The 19,474-nt window shown below is 42.9% G+C and overlaps 1 protein-coding gene across 2 annotated transcripts in view; it reads right to left on the minus strand.

The window, feature by feature from the left end:
- PRICKLE1 (prickle planar cell polarity protein 1) overlaps nucleotides 1-19,148 on the minus strand; it is a 64,969-nt gene extending 45,821 nt beyond the window's left edge. Inside the window, exon 1 of one of the 2 annotated variants that reach the window (XM_021545305.2) lies at nucleotides 18,935-19,148. The gene's annotated coding sequence lies outside the window, so the exon portion shown is untranslated. Of the gene's footprint in view, nucleotides 1-3,322; nucleotides 4,477-18,934 lie in introns of those variants that run through there. The other variant, XM_077783478.1, reaches the window with a different exon arrangement.
- Nucleotides 19,149-19,474: the final 326 nt, after the last annotated feature.

Genomic DNA, 19,474 nt, shown 5'->3' on the forward strand with positions numbered 1-19,474 from the left:
AAATTTTAATTGTCTTTTATTTATGTATTCCTCTGGAAGTACCCTGGACTGGTACTCACAAGGAGTTGTTTCTGAAGAATTTCCTGGAGGTCTTGTAAACATTTCAACAACAAAACCCTGACTGTTCATGGGCCATGAATGAGTACGGTCTGCTCTCCTACGTAACAAGCAAGATGCTTTTACATGACAAAGCCCAAATTGTATCACATCTCTAAACAGCAACACAAAGCCTATATTTAATGAAAATAGCTTCAAAACTAATATTTTACAAGGTATTTTCAAAATAAAAGCAAAGCAACTTAGTGGTTACTTTAGTCTTAATCCCATCTAATAGCACTGGAAGATACAGTAACTCAAGTGCCACTAAGTCACTTGCTGAAGCTATTTCAGCAACCAGGCATCCAAGAATGAAGCCAGCCAGTCAAACAGGTCAACATACTCTGCAACTGATCATGATGCAGTACTGGAGCTTCAAAAAGTAACTGTATACGCAGGGAAAAACCTGCATTTTTCTACTATCCCCATTCTTCCAATTGGAACATGAAATTTATAAAGATACGATTCACAGACGTACTGGTTTATTTATTCAGAGACCTGCTGCATGCTGCAGAAATCCAAATGCTGCACTGACATGGTGTGGCCTGAATTCAGCTGACCCTGCTCTGAAAGATTAGATCAACTGACCTTCAGAGGTCATTTCCAACCAGAATGACTTTAGAAAATTGTACACTTGTATTTTCTCCTACATGGGTAACACAGTAACTGCATCAGCTCTCTTACAGGACTTGCATTCATTTGACCTGACAAAAATAAGTGTGAATCCTGAGTATTCTAGTGGTCCGTGGGTGTGAAGACTGATGTTTTACAACTGTGATTACACTCTCTCACCTAATGCAGCGGCTACTTCAGTTTGGTGAGAACCTACTTCAAGCACTACAGCATTGTCATTCTCCATTAAAATGAATTTTTAACATTTTTGAGCATGATGTCCTTGTATTTGCTTTTCTAAGCAAATTAGTAGGTGGTAGAGATGTGCATGCACTGTTAATACAATAACTTTGTCTCCTGATGAGTACAACACCCTACTTAAGTTATCCTTTGAAGTGAAGAACTCCCACTCAGGGCACAGCTACACTGCCATTTCATTACCAGCTGTAGTGGGCCACCATAAGCTTCTTACTATTCAAATGAAAGGAGGAACTGTTTGAAAAAGAAATATGGTAATTATTTTCCTTTCTCTGTCTCTCCAGATTTTTTACCTCTTGCATTCTTCCTGTGTTCCCCTGAGTACCATTTTCCTTCTGTATTCACCACTCTAATCATCCAGGACTCCAGACACTGAGTGGGAGAAGAGTAGACCCACGCATGGACCAAGTTAACCAGTAATAGGAAAGAATATATGCAATATGTTAAATGGAAATGAGACTTGTTACATAAGAAATTTAATTTCTTAAATGTCCTCCTGACAGACTCTACTGATAAGAACAAATAACCTGACATTCTTCAATTCTTTAAAATTTAAAGTATAGATGAAAAATGTGCTTTTGATGGAATAAATAATCTTGTGTAAATGTGCCAAAGTAATCAATACTAACTTAGTCAATATCACTCTATTCCAACAATTTCAAGTATTCCATTGCAATAGTGAAGTAACATTTTATTGAACAAGTCAAAAACAAGTCAGATGAACAGATACAGCTTAAGCATTAACTCTAAATTGAAAAACAATGGGTTTTTTTAAAGTTACTTTTTTTGCCTCGTTTGTGTACAGATGGTTGATTAGACATTGTTTTGGTCTGACAGGAGCAGTTTCCAAAGACCTGCCAGCAGCAGTACAGAGTTGTTAACTGATTATTTATATGGGATGAATTTGCCCAGGAGTTGCCTTCATGAAACATCAGCTTAGAAGAGTTAAGAAACTGAGCAGGACATGGTACAGAGGATGGCCTTTTCCAGTGTTTTAGATCTGCATTTTGCTTTATGAGCTAGGCTTCCAGTGGTACTACACTTGGTGTGAAGCATTTTGTTCAGGTGCTGCCTTGAGGCATGATATGGTGGCTTGACAAGATAAATTTACAAACTTGGTCCATTAAATGAATTCAGTCCTATTAAAATAAAACCAAACACCACAAAAAGCCCCCAAAAACCCTATGTAGTGGCTCAGAGCTTTACATTCTGCAGTAAGGGATAGGAGATACTTCAAGAAATGGTGCGAAGAGGTGCTGTGTGGAGACAGCTACCAGCAGTACTCACTGATGAAATACCAGCCCTTCAGTGAACTTACCTGAACTTTCAGAAAAAACCAAAAGCACCATGCACTTGTTTTTCAGTGCATTTGGTCTTATTTCAAGAAGTTTCTTTGACATTTAGTTCAGGCTTCAGTGAAGGGCAAGAGCTGTCTACCTTTTAGAGGGATTCTTTAAGACTGAAGAAACACTAAAATTTTATTTACTTCACTAGGCTTTCCTTGAGCTAACAATCCTGCCAAATCTCAGCTTGCCCTGGTCACAGCAGAAACATTGAACTATGGAATATCAACTTCAGACTGTTGCCTGTGATGTCAATGTTTTGTATTCCTGTACTAGTCTTTACATGCCAGGGTACAGACAGCATGATACCCACAAGCTGAAAGTGTTACCTAGTCAATAGAAGTTTCCTAAAATTTACACCAGTAGACTTAAAAATCCCACAGGACCACAGCCTGTCATCCCCTGAAGGCATGTGTCATGATGCCAGACATGATTAGATGTGATAAGAAAAGAATTTAAAAAACACTAAGGATCATGTACAGGAAGCAGCTTCAGGGTTATGTCTTATCAACCCAATCTACTTCTAGCTTTGTAATTAATAAGAAATGGTCACTCAGACAAAACATACAGGTAGTACTTGCAGTAAGAGTTACATATTCCAAGTTCCAAATAAAAGTATCTCTGCTTTTAAAGGCAAAGCATTGTTATTAAGAAACTTAATCATTATAAGAAAAAAACCAAAAACTTAAGAGCTAGTTCCATTTCTCCCTTTTTCTGAAGGGAGAAAAATTTATTGATAAGTAAATACTTGCTGATGTGTAAATTGCTAGCTAGTTGTTATTCACAATTTTTTGGTGTAAAATATGGATAACTTTGATCCTTGAAGTCAGTTTCTTGCACAGGTTGCTGAAGACCAAGAGAATTGCAAGCATCACACATCAAATCCTGAAGTGCTTCAACTGCAGCTGATGTTCAAAGGACTGCCATCTCAGATGCACTACATTGTTTCTACTACTTCAGTACATTTAAAAAAAGTTCTTCTTTGTAAACACATCATTCAGGCTGTGGATTACCTCATGAAAACTGGAAGCTAATGCAACAGCATCCACAAATGTGGGGCTTGTTTCTTTTTCAAAGCAGTACTGCAGCACAGAGAACTTTTCCATGGCAATTTTCATGCCTCATCATCACACATTAAAACTAGCACCAGGGCTGGGCAATGCTTCACTCAAAGAAAACTGTTGTTTAGGACACCTTCCATTTTGTAGAACCACAGAGGAGTCAACCACTTTTACTGTTCAGCTGAGGGTTGTTTTTACTTATTTACCCTTCACCACTGGCTAAGAAGTAGTTCCCAGACTTTTCTCATTTGTATGTATTCCACATCAGTATGTCCTGTGATTCAGAAATGTACTTTGAAGAGTCTTTCATTATACGTTGACTTTCAATCCATTATAACACCTTATAGGAGGTTCAGCCCACAGGTCTAACTCCATGTCACAGAATGGCCAAGCTACATCCTGGGTAATGTACATTTCATAGTAATTCTTGCTTCCACGTACTTTTGGCCAGTCCAGAGGCAAGCAGCATTGTAATCTGTTCAAACCCAAGAGGAGGACAGCAATAAAAGGAACCTCACAGAAGGCTCAGGAACCACTTCATTTTTTCCCATATGAGAGAGAAGAACATCATATTCCAATCAGCTGCTTACCCCTGTAACAAACTGAAAAGGAGGTGTGAACATTAGAGGATGACTAGAGATATACAATTAAAAACTGACTTTTTTGTGCAATTACAGCTCTTAGGACAGAGAAGACAGTAGCATCACATATAAACAGCTGTATTTAGAATCTGTATATAAATCGACTACACCAGTAACTGGGAGGAAACATCATGGAAGAGAAAGGCAGAAGGAGGACAGGAAGACTCCTTAAGGAGGTTAAACTGCTCCACACACAAATATCCTGTTAAACACTGATCAAGTGTTTGCAGCCCATGTAGAAGAATGCTAATTGTTTACAGGTATCAGAGCTGAAGGATTTGGATGATTACCAGGAAGTAGTGCTGAGAAAGTCCACTGTACAATTAAGTAATTGACTGCTGAACAAGGCTCTTTCATTTAAATCAATCCTGCTAGTTCCTAATGCAATTATTTGCCACCAAGGGTTTCCCTTCCTAAGGCTGAAATCAAGGAATCAAAAAAAAGAAAAAAGAACAAAAAAAACCCAAAAAAAAACCTCACCAAAAACCAAACCCCACCACTCCTGAAAGAATGTTTTCTTTCTCCTGTGGGAAGATGGATACAAAAGGAGACAGGTCTTGTTTGTTGTAGCACTAATCAGTATTTGTAGAAGATTAAGGAAAAAAAAAAAAAAAAAAGCCTTCTGGTCTATTTGAGAATAGCTTCAGCACCTGCCATTCAGGTGATTCACTAGTAGCACCTCTGTCTCACAGCCCCATCAGAAAGTCTATAAAGCCACGAATACTTCATGCTAACAGGATAACGTTTACAAGGATTTAGCTGAAAACTCTCAAACCACATGCCTAAAATTCTGAGAAACAACCATCTTATTTTTAAAGAATATTTTGGTCAAGTTGGCTAGATGCCCAAGTTCTGCAGTGCCAGCAATTCCTCCCCCTTTCTTTTCTACAGAAAATTCTCAGTACTGAATATTTCATCCATTCTTCTGCTGTTACACTAGCTTAATTGAGGTGGAGGGGCTCAGCACACACACCTCAGGGTGCTTGACAGCTTTGATCTACAAATCTAGCTGCAGGCTGCACAGGCTGTCAGCCTTTCTTGTTTGCCAGGTGAGTCACATCCCTTCCTTATTTGATGGTCACCCTGAATCCACAGAAAGATATGGACACTGTGTTTGAAGGCCCAGTCCATCTCAAGTCTCAGTGACCTCCTGAGGTCATCTGAAGTCTAAGTGACCTCCGTTTTTCCTTCCAAGGTCATTAGTGGGATGTGGTGACTGCCACAGCCTGCATCCCAAGCAGGATTACTCTGGAAACTTGAATTTAGCATCTGCCCATCCTTCCTTCAGAAGGAGAACCAACAGTTACTGATCCTGGATGGCCTCCTCACAATTAACAAGAAAATACATTTCTCCTTCAGTCTCAGGCAGGCCTATCTCACTCCTGTACCTTCGGGACAGGCTCACTTCAGCGCAAAAGCTCCCCAGGAATGACACTGATAAGGAAGCACTCCTTTGGCTATTCAGCTGAGCCCATTGCTTCCTACCTCTTCTGCCTCTGGGCCTGGTTAAACTAGTTTGGGCAGCTTACCAGGGGCCTAGAGAACCACATCAAAGTGCTTGGATTTCTTCTGTTGTCTGGTGTTTGTGGAGTGGCTGTGAGGAGGCTCCTGCCTCAACCTACACCTACGTGCTCAGACCACTTGCATGTTTATGGAGCTGCACCAAAGCAAAGGCAGCATACATCCTCGTCCTGCCAGAAGCTCTCCTGGGGAGAGAAAACCTGCTGAGGAAGAAGAGCTCACTCTCCAAGCACGGAGTGCCACAGTCTGATGGTATTCTTCTGTATCCTTCAGCCAGCTGGGGTAACCAGAGGGCTACGTCCCTCTTCTCCAGCTCTACCTAGAAAGTCACATCCATCTCCTCCTGACAGAAGACATGAAGCAAGATGCTCGTGCCAAAAGATGAACATCTATGCAGATCTTTTAGCATATGGGCTGGGACCTACAGGCTCGCTCCCTTGTCCTTTAGGTTTTGGTATAATTTTGAACGCTGGCAAATTAACAAAGCAAGCAGAGGGACAGAAAAAGTAGCCAGTTCTCTGGGTTTTCTGCATGGACAGGCTGTTCTCTATCCTCCAAAACCATTTATACATCACTCCTATAAAGCAAGTGGAGAGAAATTAAAAAGCTTTGCTTTTGATGTCACTGCAAACAAGCCTAAGGAATAGTTTCAGCCTTGAAAACACAGCTAGGCAGATGTGCTCCCAGTGCCACAAGCACAGGGAGAAAAGCACGAGCCACCTCCATCACTCGCACCCGGCAGTGCGGCTTAACATCATCTCCCGGGATCAGCCACGCACAGCGCCGGGATCAGCCGGGCCCCGAGATCAGCAGGCACCGGGATCCAGCCGGGATCAGCAGGAGCCGGGATCAGCCGGGCCCCGAGATCAGCAGGCACCGGGATCCAGCCGGGATCAGCAGGAGCCGGGATCAGTCGGGCCCCGAGATCAGCAGGCACCGGGATCCAGCCGGGATCAGCAGGAGCCGGGATCAGCCGGGCCCCGAGATCAGCAGGCGCCGGGATCCAGCCGGGATCAGCAGGAGCCGGGATCAGTCGGGCCCCGAGATCAGCAGGCACCGGGATCCAGCCGGGATCAGCAGGAGCCGGGATCAGCCGGGCCCCGAGATCAGCAGGCGCCGGGATCCAGCCGGGATCAGCAGGCGCCGGGATCCAGCCGGGATCCAGCCGGCCGGCGCACGGGCGCCATCTGGCGGGCGCGGGCGGGGCATCGCCGCGCGCCGGTGCCGCGCTGAGGGAAGGCGGCGGAGGGAAGGGGCAGACCCCCGGAGGGGAGAGGGGCCCGGCCCCCCGGAGATGGGCAAGATGCCAGAGGAAGGACAGGAAAACGAGAGGACTGCAGTACCTCTTCTACAATGATAGGCTTAGAGCGCTGGGGCTGTTCAGCCTGGAATGGAGAATCCTTGAGGGAAACCTTATAGCAGCCTTTCAGTGCCTACAAGAAAGCTGGGACTTTCTATAAATGATAGGACAAAGGATATTGGATTTGTAATGAATGAGGGTAGCTTTACATTATGTATTATCAAGAAAGCCATTATTGTGAAGCTAGTGAGACACCAAAGCAAGTTGTCCAGAAAAGCTGTGGATGTCTCATCCCCAGAAGTGTTCCACACCTGACTGAAAGGGCCTTTGAGCAACCATTCTAATGGGAGCTATCCCTGCCCATGGCAGGGGGGTTGGAACTAGATGATTTTTAAGGTCCCTCCCAACCCAAACCATTCTATGACAATTCAGCAACTTTTTGTTCAGCTCTACATTAGGCCACAGTCACAAGTCACACCAACTCCATGGTTGCAAACTCCACTGCACCTCCCCCTGGCAAGGAGATAACAGCACATGGCCTTTTTTCCACCAGAACTGCGAGGCCCACACTGGACATTAACAGCAGCCAGAGCCCTAAACCCAACAACTGAGCCTTCCATAACCCACCAATTAACTAGGGCATCTTCTGCCATCTGAGTCTGTACTCGGTGTTTGCCTGACCAGCCTCGGCTGCTATCCTCCCAGCCCCACCACCGTTATTTTCCCTGGTTTTCTTTGCAGAGCCGGAAGTGTAGTTAAAACTTAAGCTCCATATTTAAGTGTTTAAGTTAAAATACCCAGGACTGTATATTAATTCTGTATGAGTTTCATCTATACATTTTCATGGTGACTTTTCTCAAGTATTCTTCCTGCAGAAAGCTGTCACAGCACTGACTTGATAACCATGTACATCTCTGGTTGGTATGCTCTGCCCTCCATGCTAGTAAAGCATGCATTCACCTAACAACTACACAAACATTTCAGCTTTGGAGATGTGGCTCTTACATAGGTGTGCCTGGTGTACATCTATGGTGGTACAAGTGCAGCATGTGCACACATGATCAGGTGTTTTCCAAAATGTTTCTTAAGGACAAAATTCATAGCTGGACGAAGCTGTGCACATACTGCAGTCAAATTTAGACAGAAGTGTTGCAGTGCATCCTCCTGATATTTACTTTGTTTCATAAGGGATCATACAACAGGCTAATTTGAAAGTGAGAGCTGGAACTGTTCCACGGGTAAGAAAACTGAGGCTACCAGAATGCTGCTAAGACACCAATGTTACAAAACTATCTTTAAATAGTACTTTTGGAAAGATGTCAAGAAATACATATTTTCTATGCATCCTTCCACAGCATACCAATTTTCAGCCATTTTTACTTTCCTTAAACAGGACACAGATAAAAACTCAGAGCATGCTGGCATTTTTTAAAGTATTGCTTTACTTCCCCACCACACATACTTTTGTCCTTAACACATGAATATTCTTAAAAAGCTTTAAACACTTTCTTATAGTGTATACCATGACATGGACCTGTCACTGAATAGAAGAATTAACCTATTCAGACTTCTGATCCCATTTTTGCTTTCTGCCACAAAAGACATGGGTGCCAAGCATCCATCCGAGGCCTCTTGTCAGAAAGCTTCTCTGTGAAAAAAAAAAAAAAAGCTTTTAAAGATGGCTGGCATAAGTAGTGAACACTACAGTAGTCATAGCTTTTAGCATACTTACATATAAATCAAGACTGGAAGCAAATGGCTCTGGAATTATTTACAAGAAGGACTGATTTCTAAGATTTACCCTGGGTTTATTGCTGTTTCCAGAATAGATTTCTGTCTTGCAGAAGCATTGCACCATCAGCTCTGTATTTTGTGGTGACAAATCTTCAAAAGTACTTATAAACAGATTCAAGCTCTGGATACCCAAAATCATCTCCATTTCCTGAGATCAAGTCTGACATCACCAGTTTCACAACAGGCAGAAAGTCTTAAGTTTCTTCAGAGCCTTTTACTCATCAACTTGATTACATGCATAAATCTCTGATTTGTTGTTAACCACCACAATTAATGACAGAGCCAGAAGCATACTCTTCTGTTCCCATACCTTTTCTAACAGAAGCCACGTCATCCATAAACCTGATGAGGTGCCTCATAAGATTTCAGTCTTTCTGAAAGATTGCTGAATATACCAATCTGTGTTAAAGACTAATTTTTCCTACCGAGTCTCATATTCTAACCACATTACCTTTTTTCCCCTTGCACCCAGAAATTATTCTTGTACACCAAACCTTATGCTTTGAAAATACTACCAAAAGTAGTTTCTGTTCCAGACATGAACAGAATGCATGAACAGACATGCATTGCAGCCTCCACAATTGTAACTTTCAGAAGAGCTTTAAAATGCCCCCCAAAACAGTATAATAGAATGAGTCTTAAAACCATAAAAATAAGCATGAGTAAAGCCTGCCACCAGGAACATCACCTGCACACCTCTGCACTTGGAAGGTTGTCAGCTCCCTACTTCACAACAAGGATGGCTCTATCTAACAAAGCTGAGAAGTATCCAGCTTCCAGCTCAGAAATGCATATTGAATTGCTAAGCACATGTGTCCCTATCAAACACCTCTCTCTGCCCCCACCACTCCTCACATCAGATGTAGACAAGCACCACTGCTCATGAACACAACAGCTCACACCACTCCTTGGTCTCCACCATGCCACCTCACTGTCTGACAGCTACACTTCAAAAAAAGCACTAGTTAAAGCTACAATGAACTTACTATGATTAACACAGGGAAAATGAAACCATTTTCCCTATGGTAAGTCATGCAAAACCTATCAGGGACAAGGAAGAATTCACTACTGGAATTAATAACTGTAGTCAAGGGCTCAGAAGCCAGTTCCACATCACTTCTGTGCCTGTGAAGCCACACTGAATGTATGAATCTGTGCAGCACAGCAAACTTTGGCGACATCTGCTGCCCCCGATACATAAGGCCACCACATAACTAGCTAGGCAACTTCTTCACTTTTTGGGGGGCTGATGGACTAAAATGGAAGGGGAAAGCTCAAGGACTAAACAGGTAAATACCAGAGTTTTTACCCTCATCATAATAAAATTGGAGATAAAATTTAAGGGATATACTAAGTCTATCCCAGATTTAAAGAGACTATCTTGTGGATGCCTGTGATTTGCTATTCAAGCAAAAAACAAAAATTCAAATACGCCAATAAATTTACTCCAAGTCTGAATACATTACAAGAGCCAACTATTTCACAGGCATTTTTTAAACTATAGAAAGAGGCAGTCAAAGCTATGTTTCAGTTAGGTAGAGAAGGTTGCATTAATTTTAAAAATGAAATAAAGTTGGAGTCTGTTGCACTGGTTAATGAATGAGGTGACTGTTCTCAAAGATATCCACACATGTACAGATCACAGCTACTATGAACAGTTTTTACAGCACTGCTGTATAATCTCATTCAGTTATTTGACTACTGATGTTAATTAAGGACCATAATTCATTGCCAAAAAATAAACAAATGTGAACAACCACCAAAACCTGGGCAATAGAAAAAATCGTGTGTGGATATTCCAGGCTTCTTGCAAAGTACTTCACTATTCAGAGAAAATTTAACGTTACAGTAAGTTCTTAAGCATGTACAAAATATAAGAATGGAGATGAACACTTCACAAGCACAGAAAAAACAACAGTAACTGAGAAAGTATTGTTTATATAGAATTAGTATTTTGAACTTGAATAATGAGGAACAAGATTCACAGATTAGAACTACTGAAGCAATAGAAAACCACAAAGTTTAAGTTGTAGAGACAGAGCCAATCCAGCCTTCTTTCCTTTGAGGCTTGCACAGGAATACAGCTATACCCCAGACTTTTTGCAGGATCTGACTCTAGTAAGACAAGTACTTTACCATACATATTACTTATTATGTACCAAAATTGCCATAGTAGTACCAAGGTACTAAATTAAAGACATGTGCATCCTGATTAAGGGTACTAGCTGTGATGTATTATATATGAAAATGAAGCATTATGTACAAAAAGTAACAAGCATAGTAACTGATACCTACAAACTAAAGTCACAGTGGCACATTGAACAATTTTAGGTTAACCAGACTCACTTAAAAATAGAAACCAGAGGCTGGGCTCTTCTCTCACCCCATTTCACATGTCTTTACATCCATTGATTTCAAGTGGAGGTCTTCACAATTTATGCCATTGTGAGAAGAGAATCAAGCCTTGTGCGCTTGAAAGGAAACAGCAGACATGTTTCCCACCAGAGTGCAGGGGGAGATTTTAAAAAAACATAAGTATATGAACTGTGAAACCGACAGAGTACATAAGCAAAGGCAGGCAAAGAGGCTCTTGCTGGGGGATGGGAAGAAGAGAACTTGCAGCTTACCCAGGAGTTTTGTTATTTGTCTTTTTTTTTTTTATTATTAAGACTTGGGACTGATATTAGTAAGCCAGAAGCCCAGTCAGTAAACAGGCTTCTAAAAAAATGTTTAGAGAGAACAGTTGCATTTCTTTTCAGACAGACATCACTGATTTATATTTTTCTACAGCTATTCTATAAAATGAGGAGCACACCATTTTGTCTGTGGAAGACATAGACTTTCCATTCCTAGAAAGTGGAGATCTGACCTATTTGCATCACCAGCAACAGTGCCCAATGATCACTTATACCCAAGCCCAAGCAGATGATCTCCCAAAACTCTTCAGGATTGTCTGCACAACTAATATTACAGTGGTTAGAAAGAATAACACTTCAGACTGGAATTCAAGTCAGAAAGTCCTATATATGATGTAGGTGACAAAATCACTTCATGGTTTGGAGGTATAGCAGAACAGATGCTACAGCTTCACAGTCAATATTTTTCTGGCTTTTCTTTTTTTTTCTTGATAGCAGCATGTGGTTAGGAAGCTCCTCTTTCACCACCCCACTGTGCACAAATATAATCCTTGTACTGTTCTATACTGATTGGGCTGATTTGTGGAAGCTCACTTAAAACAAAGGAGCAAGAAAACCCCCAAATATTTTCAATCTCTATATCTCCACTTGAGGTATGCCTGCACAACTATGTGACAGTGCAAGGGAAACAGCCTGAGTATTTTACAGAGGGAATACAGACTTAATTGTTTTATATAGCATAGAAATGCAAGATTGAAGTAATTCATATTTATTCAGAGACCAACACTGACAGAATATTACTGTAACTGTTTGGAAATGCTTTTTCCCCATTTTCACTCATGCACAACTCCTGTTACAGCTCACAGCAGATTTTAAGTCACCCCCCAGCACGCCAGCAGGAAATGTGCCAACAGTTTCCTTTTAGAAACAAGTCTTAGATTATCTACTCAAAATTACATTAGATATCAGCTGATTTAGTATGCAACAAACAGGATGAAGGTAAATGCAGAGAATTGCACAAAGGAGGATGACTTCTACTTGCAGAAAAAAATGTTGCATAATTGAAGATGTCCCTGCTGATCTTCATAAGACATGTTCTTTCAAAGCATGTCTCCTTCCAGAGGTCCTCAGCAGGTGGAAAGAGAACCAAGAACAAATATATATCCTTGAATATCCAATTTTGTTTTGTGCTTAACATTTAGATTTTGAACTCTGACTTATGCATCAACATTAGAAAAAACCAAAACAAGCCTTAAATGAACCTGAGCCTGGTATCACCCCAGTCCCTAGAATAAATCCACCAAGTATGCTTTTGTGAAAGAGCCATTATATTATCAGTCCCTCTTGACAGCATCAGTTCCAGGCTAATAAGATATCCACTAATATGTTAGAAATGTTTATGCACAACCACAGCACAATATGAGGCAGACAGGGAGACATTAAAAAAAGCAACCTTCCAAATTATATCCTGCAAGTACTGTCCAAGCAAATGGGCTGTATGAAAGGTTGGGTGTAAAGCTTGACACTTTATAGATTCACAAACAGCTAAATAAACCTTTGAGCTCAGTAATCTATTTGGCAGCATCCTTTGCTGAGAGTGCTTCTACAGCTTTTTGGCAGCTTATGGTTGAGCACAACAGCAATACATAGGCCTCCCTCTTACCATGCAGATTTTCTCTCCAGACTTACTTTGGTACACTGTTTCCTTCCCCGGGGCCTCCCAATGAGAGGCCAACACCCTGTAAATGGGACCCACACTCTGGATCTGTCTTTGGAGAGCTGCTCCAACACAGCTGCTTGTGTTTTTTAGGCAGTCACACTTCTCCTAAATAGTAATACTGGTACCTCCTAGCAGATACCTGCTGAAATCCAAACCTATACCAAGCTGCTAAGTGAACAGAACAAAGCTGCACCCTGGGCAAACAACATCCTCATGAGGCTGGAAGTTTTTTGGTACCTCGTAAAAGATGAGAGCCTGGTCTGCTTTCTACATGTATGGCAGTACTCTAAGACATTCGCTGGCTACTAGCCTGCCAAGCTGTTTAGGCTTATAAGTTTCTCTGCACTTGCTTTATACTATTAATTTTATTAAATATAAACATATCCTTTGTATATATTTTCCTCATATTCCATATGCACAGAACGAGCTCATTTCAGCCCAAGGATGAATGAAAACTCAATATTTACCACACAGATCCACTATGCTTTGCAAACAAGACTAGAAAAATGCCCTCTCACAATGAAGCTATCCATACCATCTTTCTGATGAGCAAAGCATGAGGAAACAGTTCAAAGCTCTTGGAAAGTCATATGTAATACTCTTTAAAAAGACATTGCAATTCACCAAGTTCTAGACCTAGCATAATTTATTTAGCAGTTAGTATATAGAGATGCAAATATGCAAGGTTCAGACATTTCTTTAGCGCCTCCATAAAATTCATTTTAAAGTACATAAATATTCATACTTTGAATAGTCATCTCAGCATGTGAAGCTTTAATTTTTATATGAAAAAACCAATTCCTGCAAAGAGTCTGAAATAAAGATACATTAATCCTAAAGTATGCACACAAACACATACAATTTCTTTACATAAACCATTCTGAACTACTGGGTGATTAACACTTGGTTACAAAAAGAGATCCTTAAAAACGATCTTCACTAATCATGCATTAATTTTTAACATACTTGAAAAGAAGTCAGGTTTTACTGCTGTTAGACAAGTTGATCCACACCTGAAAGCACAAGGTGGCTTTCAATTTCTGCCATGGTTATTGTGTGTCTCTGTTGCTACCAAAAAGGGCCATGGGTGAGGGCAGTGTCTGCCAAGCCCAAGCGCTCAACGGGTTGAGCGAGAGTGCCTGGGTGCCTCGGCAGAGCTCCTGCTGAGCCAGCACCACCACTGTCACAGGAGTGCACTGAGCTAATGACGAGATCCGGGACAGCAAAACGGGTAAAGCTCAACAATTACAGCGCCTGCCTCAGAGGTGGCTTACATGGCTCCAGCCATGTAAGGGATCACAGGAGTACAGGAGGGATGTGTGCTTTGAGGAACAACATAGAAGCATTTGCCTAGATACATTTAAAGATTCAGAGACAAGTCTTTGATATCAGTCTTTTTAAGGCTAGTGAGAGAAGATGCAGCTTTCCTACAGAACAAGAGGGTGCACCATGAACCATGCAGCATGATCCAAGCCCTACATTATTATATTTGTAACTGCATACATTTTCTTTTAAAGCACTCAAACACATTCAGAAATGAAGATGTTTGGACAATGAAGACTCTCAAAAAAAAAACTTATGGGACTAACTTCACCCTGCTTAAAAAAAAAAAAAAATACAAGCATCATGATCCTGACATGCAGATTTTTAATCATGCTGGTTGCAATTATACAAATCAGTGTTCCAATCCACAGAGAAGTCAGTTTTCATATACACCACATTAACACAGACATTAGACAGGATTTGGCATGCTGCCGACAGAAAAGCCTAGTTATGGAATCATATAATATTAAGTCTGGGGTTACTCGATGCAAAATTAGAAGGCAACAAGCTCAAAAAGGTGGTTACGAAAACATCACAGGAAACAAAATTATTTTGTTTATTATTATTATTAAAGGCAAGTAATTATATTTCAGTATTTGGATAGGAGCTGAAAATGTTTTTTTGGCATGCAGCCACTCTACAAAGCTAATATTGAGTATAACTGGAAACATTTCTAAAAAAATTCCTATTAAAGTCTGCAAATTGTGGAATCTGTCCTTAGATAAAGCGCGGCAACTGAATAAAACTTGTTATATCTGTTACAGATACAAACCTACAAGCACACTTCATAATACTCTTACACCTTAAGAGGAGACAGAGGGGAAGAGAGAGAAAATGAAGGAGAGAAGTACACAAGACAGAACAGCAAGAGATATCAGGTGCTATAAATCAGTGTTTCAAACACAGACCTTAGACAGGAGTACATGACTTCGGTACAGAATAACTGAAATAACACAACTCTGGCATTTGTTGATGTGCAATCCACTGGAAAGGAAAGGTCCACCTGAGAGACTGTCTACCCTAGGTTTACTAGCTAGCAAAACATTGAGCTTGATAGGTTCATAATGATCTTGAAAAGCAACTCACCAACCCTATGGCTATATATAAGAACTTTTAAGAAGTCTTCCAGGCAGGGTTCCAAGGAAAGGTAAACTAGCAAAAAGCTGTCATTTACAGATCTTGTAAAAAATACTAAAAATGTTTGTGTTGGCTCTTACCTCTTGTATATGAGCACTTCACTCATTTTGTACATTTAAAAAAGCCTCCTTGCACAAGAACATGCTTGAGGAATATTATCAGTTTTTGCTGAGAAGTCAAATGCTCTTTTAGTTCTGCTAAAAATATATAATGTATTTTGTGAATATTATAAATAAGTAAAATGCAAAGAGAAAGAGTTGCAACAGACCACCTGTGAAATTTTCTTCAGTAGCTGGAAATATCCTTTTTCAATGAACCAGCAGCCAAAGAGCGGTTTCCTGAAAAAAAGCATGTAATTTTGGCAAACTGATCTGATAGTCTATCTGGGAATTTCTACCAGAAATGCCACGACTTCAGTGTGCTATTACTTGAAAAACATGTTTCTTCCCATCACTCTTCAGCCATAAGGTGGGAGGAGGAAAAGATGAGCAATAGCTGTGCTTTGTCCTTCCAAGCTGGTTCTTCCCATTATACAACTCCAAAGCCAAACAATTTAAGCACACAAGTAAAAGCTACTAATTTCTGTAAACATTTCCAGGAGCAGGACCTAAGCTTGGATGGCTTACACCCAAGCACATGCTAATGGCTAGAGCGAACCTCAAGTTTACTTCTGTTTAAACAGCATAAGCAAAAACTAGTGCTGGCCAAACTGAAACTTAAGCCTTAATACAAGGGGGTAAACTGAATATTGATATAAGCCACTTGGTGACTAGGGACCCATCTCAATATAGCATTCTTAATGCAATATTGTATCATGCAACAGTTTTCCCAGAAATACAAGTGATATTTCCCAACTGTTAAAAAATAAAAAGCAATGTTTCAGAGCATGCTTTTATACCCCAGCAGCAGGGATCTCTTTAGGATAACACAGCCACAGAAAACAGAAACACAACCCAGCTTGTTTGTTTTAAATGAAATTCATCACTGCACATCCAATTAATTCTGGAATGCATAAGACATAACACCCAAGCAAATAGAGGCTTTCAATTTAAGAGCAACTTTCAGTCTGGCCTTTAGAAGCTGTGTACAGCAGTAATTGACAACATATTTATTACACAAGATTCATACCACAAAGGGGAAGGACTTTTAGGCTACAATACAAAGGCTTTCAGCATTAGAAAGGGTCAAACCAATCTGCAAAAGCACAATATGAAGCAAAGCCATTTAAATTACTCTGTAAAATGTAGACATTCGTTAGCATAAAAAAGTTTTACAGGAAAACAATGACAAAGTAAAAGTCATCCTATTTTCATATGCTAATTAATTAAATATGCCAAATGCATTTAATCTCTTATTATAACCATAGGGGGAGACAGACCAAACTCTTGAAGTTCCAAAAAGCCAGGTCATTTGTGTGCCAAGTCATTCTTCAGATCTTCTCCTTATATACAAATTTACATTCCCAACTCATAACATATGTAAAACCTGACTCTCCCTCCCACCCCCTCCATTTCTCCTTCTTTGGAAGGCACTTGCTTTCTCTTGTTCCTGTACTTTAAAGTCTTATTAAATGCTAGAAATAATTCATTTGCTAGGAAAAAAAAAAAAACCTAAAAGCACAGAAGCCATTTTGCCAAAAGCCTTAGTTAAACACCCCAGTCACTCTAAGACATGGAATAAGCTAACTGAAAATTAGATCAATAAAATTCTTGTGCATATGCACAAAAATCCACACACAGTCTTTAAGTTCAGATGACATTTCTAGCCATTCCTTGCCTTTCCAAACAAGAAAGGGATTCTTATGTTTACATAAGTTTCTCCTTGCTTAATAAATCTTAAATTGAAACAGATTTTTTTTAAACAATTACCTTTTTCAGAGTTATCATACTACAGGATATTAGGAAAAACCAGACTCTCCTGTTGCTTTTACCCACATCTGACTCCAATCTTAATAGTTTAGCTATTAACCCTGTAAGGTCCTCATACACACACCTTGCCCAGTTGACGTTAAAAATTTTATATGACTGATCTGGGCTTACTCATTACAAAACCTTTTCTTGTACAGAAAGAGAGCAGCTGCATGGACCTTGATTTACAGGACACAATTAACTGTGCTGTTGGCAGAACCGCACCAGCCCGGCTCATCCGGGGCTCTGCAGGCAGAAATGAAAGGATCTGTCACTGCATCCGAGTAACGGCTCTCTCCATCTCCTTTCCACTCCCTGTCCAAGCTCATTCTGATCTACTCACATCTTGAGATGAAAACCTGGCCACTATAATACACCTGTCTAGCAAAGAAATAGTACAAATTACCTTAATTCCCCCTAGAAAGAGTAAGAACTACAGCTAAAGGGGAGAAAACCCCATCCTACTAGAAAAATCCCAGTACTTACTCTAGAGTTTGCCGTGCAAAACATGTAGTTTAAAGATCTCAGTTACCAGCTAAACAATGATCACAGGGAATTTTGCAACAATAACGCCAGTAATTTATTTATGCCTTTTTTTAGGTTTTAGCATGTTGGGAATATGCATTGTTAACCATTAAATTTCGCTGTGTAAACATTTCTCAGCGAGCTTGTAAAATACCTCCCGCTGCGTTTCCTCGCTCTCCAGCTGATAGCATTTAGAAACACCGGTACTGCTGGGTGCTTTATTTTGCCTTCCCGGGCCACCCCCGCTGAGATACAGTGAGAGATTCCTGTCAAAGGCCAGACCCAGCCCAGCGGACTGATTAAATGGTGGCTGCTGGAGTTTGAAATCCCGCGGTGGGCACAACTATTCTGTGAGAAGGGACTCGCGCACGATCCATAGCCCTTCCAGAGCTCTCTCCGTTAGGAAAGGAAAGCACTAACATCCACTTGAGCGACGCCCGTGTTTGCAGGGGTGGGTATGGGGACTACCCCCCAGTTAAAGCGGACAGCGCGGAAGACACCGTCGGGATGGCAGACCGAGGTTTCCACCTCGCCAGGGTCCCCGCTCGGGGCCGCAGGGCGCCCAGAGGCGGACGCTTCGCTCAGGATAAGGGAGAGGGCGGAGGCTGCCTGCAAAGGGGCCAGTTGCCACGCACTGACAGGCAACAGCTGAGCTCCTGCATCTGGCCCCTCACTCAGGCCGGCGACCGCGGCGCGCCGCTCGCTCCGCCGGGCGCACCGAGCCGGCACGGCGGCGGCGCCGCGACACCTTCCCCCGACAGCCGCCGCGGGGCTCGGCGGAGCGCCCCGCGCTCCCCACCGCTGTCCCCGCTCTCCCGAGCCCGCAGCCCCGTCCGACAACTCGGCGCAGGACGGTGCGGCGCCAGCGGCGCTGACGAGCGCCGGCTCGGGCTCGGGTGGCTCCTTACCGGCGCGCCCTGGCGATGCGAGCCCCGGGCAGGGCGCAGGACCCCCGCCGCACCGCGGGAAGCGCTCCGCCGCCAGTAGCACGGTGCCGGCTGCGGACGGGACTCCGCCGCAAGCTGCCTGTCAGCCGTCACCCCGGGAAACCTCCACTTACCCTCTCCGCAGCGCAGCCGGACCACGGCGACGTATTCCCGGGAGGCGGTGTGGTCCGTCACACAGACGACGGTGGGGGCGGATACCCGCTCTGTCCCACGGAGTCAGCGCCGGCGGGAGACGCGCATCTCCGGCAGCGCCGCGGAGGGACCGCCCCGAGCCTCCTCGGCCGCCCCGCCGCGACTGCCCGAGCCGCGGCGCGCTCCCCGCCCTAATGGGGCTCGGCCGCTCCGCGCCCGGGACGGCGCCGGCCGCGCTCCGCCGCGCCCATTGGCTGCCGCCCGCCGCGCCCGCCAATCGCCGTGCGGCCGGGGCGGCCGGCGGCGCGCGGGGCCCGGCGGGGCGGGGCTCGGGGCGGCGCCCGGCGGCGGCGCGCGGGGGGCGCGGCCGGGAGCGGCTCGGGGAGCGCTGCGGGGAGCGCGGCGTGACCGCGCTCGGAAAGGCCGGGGGCAGGCGGGCGGGGCCGGTTCTGCGCTCCCTTTCCCTCGGTCCGGCGGAGCTCTGAAGCCGCCAGCTTTCATCCAGGGAGCGGGACGGGGAA

Source organism: Lonchura striata, chromosome 5 (genome assembly GCF_046129695.1).
Source record: "Lonchura striata isolate bLonStr1 chromosome 5, bLonStr1.mat, whole genome shotgun sequence".
In the NCBI taxonomy this organism is placed as follows: Eukaryota; Metazoa; Chordata; class Aves; order Passeriformes; family Estrildidae; genus Lonchura; species Lonchura striata.